Consider the following 10,772-nt stretch of genomic DNA (forward strand, 5'->3'; position numbering starts at 1 on the left):
TGGAAGTTTTTTGATAAACACCACCAATGGAACTTTCAAATTCATTCCATTGCAAACCAAGATCAAATTAAAAATACAGAAGTTTAACTGCCTCTTACCTGGAAGATTAATAACCAAACCTGCACGGCTAAATCTATCTGTGTGTTTAATTACCACTGTAACTTTATTTTGTACCACCCATTCATCGTATTATTAGTCTTATACAGGTCTGCTTCTGGCTGCAGCAACAAACCAGATAGATACATTATTATCAGTGAAATATTCTGAGAAGTATTGCATTGGTTATGTCCATCAGTTAGCACCACTTGTGACTTCAGAAATGAAACACAGCTGATAGTGAAGACATGGAACCATGTCACTGGCAATAAGATGACTTTTTTCTTTAAATTATCACTCTGTTTCTACAATGACCATGGTTAATTTACTTGGACTTGTCAGGTACGTCCACCTGATTGCCAATGCAAGGCATTCCTTATTGCCTTGTTCTGGGGCTTAGTCAACCAGAAACTTGAAGCATTAAGACTGTCGTGGGCACTGGACTAAGTGAATCTGAACTGTTGTCGTACATCCTCAAAGGCCTAATGCCTGCTAATAAGTATGTAGGTGCCCAAATATTGGGGAGGACTAAGCCTTCATTCCTTCATAGCCCTCTAGATTGTCCCTTTAGCATCTATGGGCTTCAAGCCCTCTGAATTTCCACACACTAACATTTAACTCCTCATGATGTTCATAAGGTGTTCTGCAAAATCCTTGCCCTTTCATCACCCTCCACATGCACCTGAGTTAGTCTAATACACACATGAAGAACCAGGGCCTGCCAACAGCCCCCTAGGATGGATGGATGATTATGACTGACTGTTCAGAGTAGTCTTCACTGACTTCCATGGAGGCATGTCTAAGAAAAGGGCTTTAGAGACCTGTCTAGAAATATCCTTAAAGCCACCTCTCTCCCAAGCTCAGTGTTTCTCACCTCACTGCTGTTCCAAACCATTGGTGAAGCCAGACAGGCTAAGGGACTTGTCTGCTGAACATGTTGGGTATGGGGTATGTGTAGCATCTATGCCTGGTGCTCTGCCCTATGCTTGTTCTGCAGATGTGGTCATGGCTGTGCATGTTGAAATCAGAGAATAACTCCTGTTCCTCTCACCTTTTTGGAGCCAGCACTTTGGTTCAGGAACAGAATTGCTCCGAAGCTGTCACAGATCCCTTTTGGCCTGTTGATTTAGTACTAAGAGAGAAATCTGGACATAGGGTGCTTCTCTTGAAGCATCATGGAGGCTTGCAGAGTCCTGAAGGTCCCATTGTACTTTTCAGTCTCATAGTTGCAGCAATATTAAATCAATCCGTATAGCTGGTGAAAAATCATGTTCACAGTTGGTGGACATGGCAATACATCATACTCTGCTGCGTTTTTGGAAAAATTATAATTTTCACAGCTCAGCTCTAGTTGAGGGGTTTTTGCAAAAGTACTGAAATATTATCAAGCAGAACCAACATTATTATCAAGCTCAGAAGACGTTTTTCAGGACAGAGCTTCAGAAAAGAGAAATAAACAATAAAAATATATGATCAGGTCCCATTTTGCCATAGAGGAGTAGATTTTATTAACTGCTCTACTGTGAAGTTAGAGATACAGTTTTCAGAGGAAGTCAGGAGAAGGTCTGTGGCCTCTTGGCTCAGTGAGACATCTGGGAGGCTGTTTGAAGCCCAGCCATTCCAGCAGGGCTCAGCTGGCAGAAAACCCCCTTGTGCCTTTGCTGGGAAGTTCATTTCAGTTTGATCTTATGCTCTTTCCCAAAGCCAGTTTTTTCTACATCATGTAGAAGAGAAGACAGTTTTAGGTACCAGACCATAAAAACACTCAAGCAAATCAACTGTAGCAAATGCAATGTCCCATCCATACTCTTGGACCCATGTAAAGAATTCTAAATAGTGTTTAAATATATATATATATATATATATATATATACACATATATATAAAATGTAGCAACATCTGGGATTTTTAAGGTCTGAATTATTATTTTGTTTGCATGTCAACAACAATCATGCTTTTGATTAGTGAGCTCTTTAGATCCTTGGTTATGCTTTAATCTTGTGTCACCCTTACTGGAAATGGTTACAAGCAGCAATACCATTGTGTATTGATGGTGTACTACACGGTGAGAATGTTGCACCACACTTAGTGATAGTTGTTGTTTTTTCTTAAACTCCATAGCTGAACAAACTATGGAAGCAGCTTCCAAGTGCTTATTGTGATTCAGGGACGTTCTGTTTACTTTGTGTGTCTCTGCAAATTCATTCAGCTTAAGGGAAGAAACTTAAAGGCTTTTAGCGGAATATTTATAAGACTGGCTCTGCCTGGCCATAGCATGGAGAAAGAAGAACATGAGATTTGCTTTGTAACATGAATCTTCGCCATGTCTACTCTGTACCCACTCATCTTCCTGTCATTTTACTTCCAGAAGTCGGGGCACAGATTTATTCCCTACCCTCAAGTGGTACATAAGCAGAACATTCACTCAAATCTCTCTCGCTAAAGACTACTTGGAAGAATGACTCCAGAACAGGGTTACTCTTGGTTATTCTCCTGTAGCAGGCTACTCACTGTAGTAGGCCTTTGATACTGTCATATTGGACTGAGTAGGAGTCTACCAGCTTTGCTCCTGCCACGTGTGGGACCTGAGCTACTGCATGAAGACATCAGCAATAGCCACCCCCCTGCCCGCTCCATGAGGCTCCGGGCTGGCGTCTGCGGAACTGCTATTGGGCATCAAGCAGAATGCATGCCGCTTATTAATCCCCCCCCACTGTTAAGAAGAGGTGAGTGATACTTCTACAATGGAGGTTTCCAAAAGTCATTTTTACTAATTAGCCATAAAAATGAATAAGAAATATGTTCTTTCCTTCAGAAGGCTCTAATCCTACTTGACAGGGCAGTATTAAGCAATCCTATCAAAGAGAATGTATTTTTGAAGCAGTCCTTGGGGCAAAATTAGAGTTTCAAGAATAAAAAATAATGAGGGATGTAGTGGGGAGAGGCTTTTTTTATTATTATTTATTTTTGGAACAAGTATTAAAGAAGAGCCTTTGCTTCTGAGTCAAGTTCCCATGCTTTTTCAGTATGTTCTTTGGCTGAAGTGGACTTTAGATAACAAATGTGTCAAGCTGTTCTGTCTTACAAAGTTAGAATTAGGTTATGTCTGTGCAAAAGAAAGTTTTGGAATAGCTGCAAAAACAATTATAATGCTACTTGATTCACTGATGATGTTAATTGTAAATCCATATTAATCTGGGGCTGGGCAGGAGTTGCCAGAAGGATTCATTTTCTATGTACCATGACAGATGCTTGTCTCCCTTTGCTTTTTCTCTGGTGCCGTAGACCTTAGATATCTCCAGTATTTTCTGAAAGGATAAACAGTAGCCTTAAGCAAAGTTACAGCTGATAGGAAGGTTGCAATGGCCTGTATAAATCTCCTTGCATGACTTCAGCTCTCATAAAAGCAGTTCATAATATTTTAATCATATTTTGGATGTTCTTGAATATTACCGTGTAGGAAATATCACACGAATAGCTAGTTTATTTTTTTAGGAAGCTGTAAGGTGAGTGTATGCCCCTTCCCTTCCCTTCCCTTCCCTTCCCTTCCCTTCCCTTCCCTTCCCTTCCCTTCCCTTCCCTTCCCTTCCCTTCCCTTCCCTTCCCTTCCCTTCCCTTCCCTTCCCTTCCCTTCCCTTCCCTTCCCTTCCCTTCCCTTCCCCCTTCCCTTCCCCCTTCCCTTCCCCCTTCCCTTCCCCCTTCCCTTCCCCCTTCCCTTCCCCCTTCCCTTCCCCCTTCCCTTCCCCCTTCCCTTCCCCCTTCCCTTCCCCCTTCCCTTCCCCCTTCCCCCTTCCCTTCCCCCTTCCCTTCCCCCTTCCCTTCCCCCTTCCCTTCCCCCTTCCCTTCCCTTCCCATGCAGTCTTTGAGAGAGAGCCAAGAATGGAAAATAAAAATGCTTTTTACTGTATTTTAAAATTAAGGTGGAAAGCTGTTCTTTCTGGTCCAATTCCATGATTTTTATTGTCTGCAAGAATTATCAAATCCTGCTGATGATCTACGCAAGACTATTTGTGCAGGAATCATGTCTGTGTTTGGGGCTGTGCATTTTTGAAAGTGTTTGAGATTTGCATGCTCTTGTGTGCAGCTGTTTAAAGCTGCTTAGATATTTGTGAGTTGTGCTAGTGATAAGGAGTTCATGAAAAAATACAACATGCGGATTGATTTTTCCTTTCATAGGTAAATGGTTTATCAATTTATCATGTGATAATACCAATACATAAGCAAGCTTAAAGACACAGAGGCATAATGTGGGTGCTGGGGGATGTAGCTTTGGTGTGGGATCCAGATTATTGGTGTAATTTCAGCATGGCCACACTACCATGGGCTGAGCCAAAGATGAGTTACGCACCTGCCTAACTGAGTGGAAAGAGTGGGAGTGATGTACCATAATCCCGCAGATTTCCTGCTTGTAGGGAAGGGTGCTGGGATAGAAATAGCTGCTGAGAGATTCCATCAGAGCACAGAGACAAAGTAAAATATCTTCTGACTGTGGCAAAGCCCAAATGAAGAATTCAATGAATTTTAATATGTTGTTGAAAAATTATCAGTTCCATGACTGTGAGACCCATGAAGGTACTGATTAATATGAATAGGGCGCTTCACAAGCATTTTATTAGGCTCTCCAAAAACTCAGGTCTTGCTGCTTCAAAATATGCTTGACTTAGATTTTGTCCGCAGCCATAAGAGCTAAAATGTTGGGGAGGGGATTGATTAATGAATAGCAAAGATTGTGTGTGTGCATGTTCATGTCACAGTTGAATAGAGATCACAGATCTTCCAGGCCCTTCTGTAGCTGGCACAAACAAAGTAAACACTAAATTGTTCCTGTGACAGAGACTGCACAGTCTGTGAAAGGGTCCTATTAAATGTGCTCTTAACTGGAACATTTATGACTATAATTGTTGATGCAAGTCACTTGGCACAGCAACTGACATTTCATTCATAACATGGAGGTTTCTTGATTAATAAGTTACCCCCTAGTTAGTTCCTGTGAATGTTCTTGAAATCAGTCATATTCTTATAACTTCTGCAGTGTTAGTCCTCCAACTCCTGAGAAGTATAACTTTTCACACACACACACACACACTAAAACCTTCTCTTATAATTTCTGCATATGACATCTGCCCCTTTCTAGCCACAAAGGATCAGATTTCACTAGTCTGCTGAGCTGGAAGAGCCAGTATTCTAAATATTCTGCTAAAAGCCTTCAGTTGAAAGATAACTGGAGATGGGAGAGGAGGTCGTGAAGTGTTGTCTGTGCTTCTCAGTCTTTAAATTCAGGACTGAACCAGTAACAGCATCAACTATAATGCTCCAGCATCCAGTTAGTTGGTGGGGGAGTGGAATGTGTCCCTACAGTGAGAAATGACAGAAGGATCATTGATTATGGCAATGCTTCATCCTCTGTGGTCTCTCATGCTCAAATAAGATCCTCATCTTCTTCCATTCCAAGGATCTGACCATGATTTCATGTAGTGGCTTATGTTTCCCTCTAGTTCTTTTATTTAAAAAAAAAAAAAAAAAAACAAAAACATGTGTTTTCTATACATAACCCAAGGAAAAACTTTTTCTTTTTCTTTTTTTTTTTTTTTTTTTTTTTTTTTTTTCTTTGCTGAGCATCTTCATCCTTCCTTTAAATGTTCAAAGATAATAATGGACTATCCCTATCATTCCCTTGGTTTTGTTTTGGGCTGTATAAATGAATTTCCAAGTCTGTGACCTTCTGCATCAGGAGTACCATCTGCTTGAGGGTGACATTTTCATCATCTTGGCAATCAAAGATGTAGAGTTACAGCCTTTTATGCTGCCTGTTATTTTGGAGCAGAAAGGAAATGAAAAGATCAAACTTTTACTTTATTTTGTAATTTGTCTTTCTTTATGGATACACATGCAAATATAAGGTACTATTGTCCGGTAGTAACTCACCTTTCAGATTAAATTCAGAGCTGACCATTATCTAGAGTGAGACTGTTTAAGTAGGATGCTGTTCTACAAGGGCTGCACAGCTGGAGATTAATTTAGTGGTGGTCTTAACTAAGGCATTTTGCATGGGTGGTTTTCCTTCTCTAGAGCTAGCTGTCTGAACTTCAAATCCAGGCAGGTCTGAAGTTACCTGTAAGGGTCATCTCTGGCACACCAAGTCCTTAGGAGAAATTTATGAGACTTGGGTGTGTACATTGTTAGTAAAGATCTCATCTCTGTAAAATGTATGAGAGTGTCAGCATAAAGCTGGAAATCTTTTGGCTAAGGTGTCTTCCTAGTCGTAGTCCCAAACTTCCAGGAAATGCGGTTTTCTGATTATTATTTTTTTTTTAGCTAAAGATCCCATTTAAACCAAGTACTTTGTACTTAGATATTTCTGTAATGACTAAGTTACACAGATGTAGTACCATTATGGCTAAGTCTCCATTAGTTAACCCAGGTTTCCTGCTGTTATGTTATTTATTAAGACGGTTATTTCTTGAATTGAAATTTGAGATACCCATTAACACATGTTATGAACTGAACAGATGGCTATGTATTTCTAACCCTGAAAAATATATTTTATTCAGTTAACACAGCTGTCCTGACATCCAGAATCATAAAAGTTAAGATAAATTAAACTTTACATAACATTTATATTTTTCTTAAGTATTTACTTTAAAGTATCTCAAATGCAAATTTGTATTGCCCCACAAAATTGCTCATTTTCAAAATATTTTACATGCTATAACAGATTTTCCCAAGGTAAGAAATAACTGCAGATCAAATGCAGCGCTACATTTTAAAAGTTAGGAGCTCAGCGTGCAAAATGGCTTGCACTGTTTAAACAGACAGAGCCATTACAGGGACAGAGGCTGGGGACATCCGTGTTGCCGCTAGGTATTCTCATGGTCCAGAGCATGAGTCGAGCAGCACAGCCCAGAGCCACTACTGAAGTAGCTCCAGTGAAAGCAGGTGAATGGTCTGCTGAGGGTTTCTCCTGGACAGTGTGTGGTGAGGGGATGTTGGGATCCAAGAAGTCTGGCCAGAGTGGCCTAAGCCTGTTGTTGAATGGAAGAAGCATTGGTAGCTTTGTCATGTCTGATGCTATGCTGTTAGTCAGGCCAACTTGGTGCTTAGTATCAAAATCACTTTTCTGTAATGTTAAATGCTTTTATTATTTTTCACAACATCAAGTTTTATGGGGTTTCTGTCAACCAACTGCAGTAATAACAACATAATAAAAAGACATGTTTGTTTAGTGAGTAGAGTGCTGGTAAAGGTCCTTAGTTGGCTGCCACAGGAGCTGAAGCTCTGGAGTTATCCAGAGAACAGGTGCTGGAGGTCAGCAGCAGGACAGGCTTGCCCAACCTTGCTCCCAGAATGTGCTCAGCCCACACCAGCACATAGTGTTAGCAAGGAGGGGTGTGCATCCCTCTTCTACAGGTGAGGGGAATTGAAACACAAAGGGGTTAAAAGATTTGTTTGAAGTCAGTCCTCAGACTGGTCAAAACCCAGAAATAAAGCCCAGGTTTCTGCAGGTCACAGTAGCATATTTCACAATTAGGCTATCTGAGTTTTCTTCTGATATAAACTACTAAGAAATTCACTAAGACCTCTTTGTGTGTGATTTCAATAAACCAGCCATGTGACTCCTTAGGGAGGAAAAACGCAGTGCAAAATTATGGACTGCAGGCCCTCGTTACACCAGTCAGCCAGACCGCAGCTCTGACCAACAGCTGCTTCATTGACTCTGGGAAAGGGAAATACTAGCTCTAGTCCAGTTCCTTTGGGGCTGTTGTCCTTGTCATGAATGTGACACTACAAAAGCGTGCCATTAATGCACACGCAAACTGAAGTTTCTTTTTCATCACTCAAACTTGGTAGCAGGGTTACATTGGCACTGTAGAGGTACCCAAGCTTGCAGGGGATGACAGAGCTTGAGTACCACAGGTAGCCCAGCCACAGCAATCCAAAATACCACATGGGCCAGTTATCCTACAGTGCAGCAGCTTTGTGGAACAACAGTGAAGTGACTCTTGTTACCCAAGCCAAATTGCTTTCTTGGCTCTCTGCTGCACTGTAGGTTGCCGTGGAGGTATTCACATGCCTGTTCTGTAGAGCAGAATGAAGAAATTCAAAGAATTTGGGGTTGAAACTAGCCACTTCCATGGAGAAGGGGACAGGAGGGCTGTGGATGAACACTTGACATGAACATTACTTTTGGTTCTAGATGTTATAACTCTTAAATCTGGAGGTTCGGGGAGAGGAATCATGAAGGTCCCTTCCCAACTGTTGTTGCTGAGAAACAAGTAGGGTCTACCAGGGTAGCAGCTTCATTTTAAAATTGATGTATTTGAGGGGGGAAAAATAGCCTTCCTTCTAGAGAGAGCAGGACATGAAACAGTTTGGGGGAACTTAAAAATGAAAGGGGGCAATTTTAGTTATGTTTTTAAAAAGCATAATAGTTGAATGTCCTTTGAGTCACAGTTAACAATCTAGTTTGGGAGAGCAAGGAGGGAATATATTTATTTTTACATTGTAGCAAACACAAAAGAAGCAAACTTAACTAAATCATCCGTGATACCTTTTCTGTTTGCTTTTCTTTGGTATGTTGTTGGGAAACAGGCCAATTTCAGGAATGTAGTTTTTTAATTTTCACTACAATGATGGGTAAACTGATAACTTTTGCAAAAATCTGGAGTAATGTTCTGGAGATAAGGCTAGACTACACTGACTGACACACAAAGAAATTGTCTTTTTAGGAAACATAGCCCTTTAGAACTGCAGAACTGTGAGAGCTTTCAGAAGAGCATTCAGTCTAACCCTTCACTGAGGCAGGATCAAATACTCCCAGACCACCCTGACATGTCTATCTTAGCTTCTCAAAAACTTCCACTGAAGGGAAGCTCCTGTGTCTCCCCAGTTGGTCTCATCAATATAATGCAAAATAACATAAAGATTCAGAACATGGCTCTGTTACATTTATATAGGGACAAATTTACACTGCCATGACAACATAAAGGGTTTCTAAAGTGAGATTCCCATTAGGTTTAATGTAAATTTTAAGACCTTTTTATATTGCCAGAGCAATATGAAAGGTCCACTAATGTAAGCTAAAGTGAGGCACTTGGTTTCTGATGATCTTTCTGTGGCTGTAGTCTAGGAAAACTCCCAAGGACAATGATGATAAAGGCTGCATAAAGAAAAGTAGATATGTTCCATCCCTTCTCTGATTGTGTTGCACAGTGCCAAAATATGAATTGTCTGCAATAAAAAGAATTGTGCACTGATGCCAAGAGAGGGTACAAGATTCTGAAACCATCTGTCAAGTTTTAACACTTTAATACAATAGTCTTTTGACAGAATTTAATAGTTCTTTCCAGTGCTTTCTGTATTCCACCTTCCACAGCTCACAATCTAAAGAGAGCTTTCAAATACACCCGTGTCACCACCTTGTGTGGTAGTGACATGTCCATGGTGAATTTGTACAAGCCCTACCCCACGAGGATTGCCTGCAACTCTCATCATCTGCATTTCATCCTACCATCTCAGAGAGAGCAAAGCTCTGCAGGAGACAGCATTCCCTTTCTCTCTTGCTGAAAACAGTACAGCTCTTTTCCTTTGCTTCCCGACTTGAAATCACTTGTTGATCTCCAGACAGCTCCAGGCCTGCGTATCACCCATTTGGAGAGCAGCCCTCCAGGCTCCCCTCCTCCACAACCCCATATGTTTGAAGCAGCTGGTTGGCCTGATCTGTGATCTATTAACCAGCTGCACTTGGCACAGAATTATGGAGGTGAAGAGAGAGGCTGCAGGTGAGGGTATGCCTCTGAGCGTTGCCCCAGGCTAAAAGAAAGGCATGCTCTTCAGCTGCAGCACAGTGCTGGGTGGCCTTTGACTGCATGTGACCTGCATGTGGTGTCTCACTCTGTGCAGCAGCAAAAGCTGAGGGGCCTGAAAATCTGTTTTGTTGCATGATGTGCCATAATTGACAGGAAGGTATCCAGTCTTCTTCTAGAATGCCTATTTTAGGGATTTTTTTCTCACTCTATAAATTGAATAAACCAGTTTCACAATCTGCTACAGGCCCCACCCTGCCTAACCCTGGCTAGTTAACCTGTAACAGATTGCAAAACTGGTTTGAGTCACACAGTGAAGAAAGAGATGTAAATTAGCCTTTTAATAGTTTAACTCTCCTGACCAATAACTTAAGCCATTAGTTGTTAATGGTGGTGCCATAGAAGCACAACACGTGCCACCCAGTCATTCCTTTGTCACATTATAATGTTTCCTTTCATGTTTTTGGAGATTAAAACTTTGTAGGCAGGAGTAAACTTCCTTCTCAGTAGTGCAGCCTAGATGCCTAATTTCTTTATGTAGGATTCACATATATGCTATGAAGAGCTCTGACGTAACTGAACAGTCATAGCTCTGCTGATATGCATTGCCTTGCTATGCCACTGTATCTGGCTTGTGCGTCTGAGCTAATTATTGAATGAAATGTAGCTAATATCTCATTCCCTTCAAACGTGGGTAACAGAACAAACCCATGTCTCAAACATTTTTACTTGTGGTTTTCCACTGACCTGATTCCTTCAAACACCTACAGGTTAGTCAACAGTCACTCAAAGAGAAAACCGAAAAGGTAGGGACAATATTTAATATATGTAGGTTGTTAATATTTGCATGTTAATAAAAACTTGATTCTACAC

The sequence above is a fragment of the Aythya fuligula genome, chromosome 5, assembly GCF_009819795.1.
Source record: "Aythya fuligula isolate bAytFul2 chromosome 5, bAytFul2.pri, whole genome shotgun sequence".
Classification (NCBI taxonomy): domain Eukaryota; kingdom Metazoa; phylum Chordata; class Aves; order Anseriformes; family Anatidae; genus Aythya; species Aythya fuligula.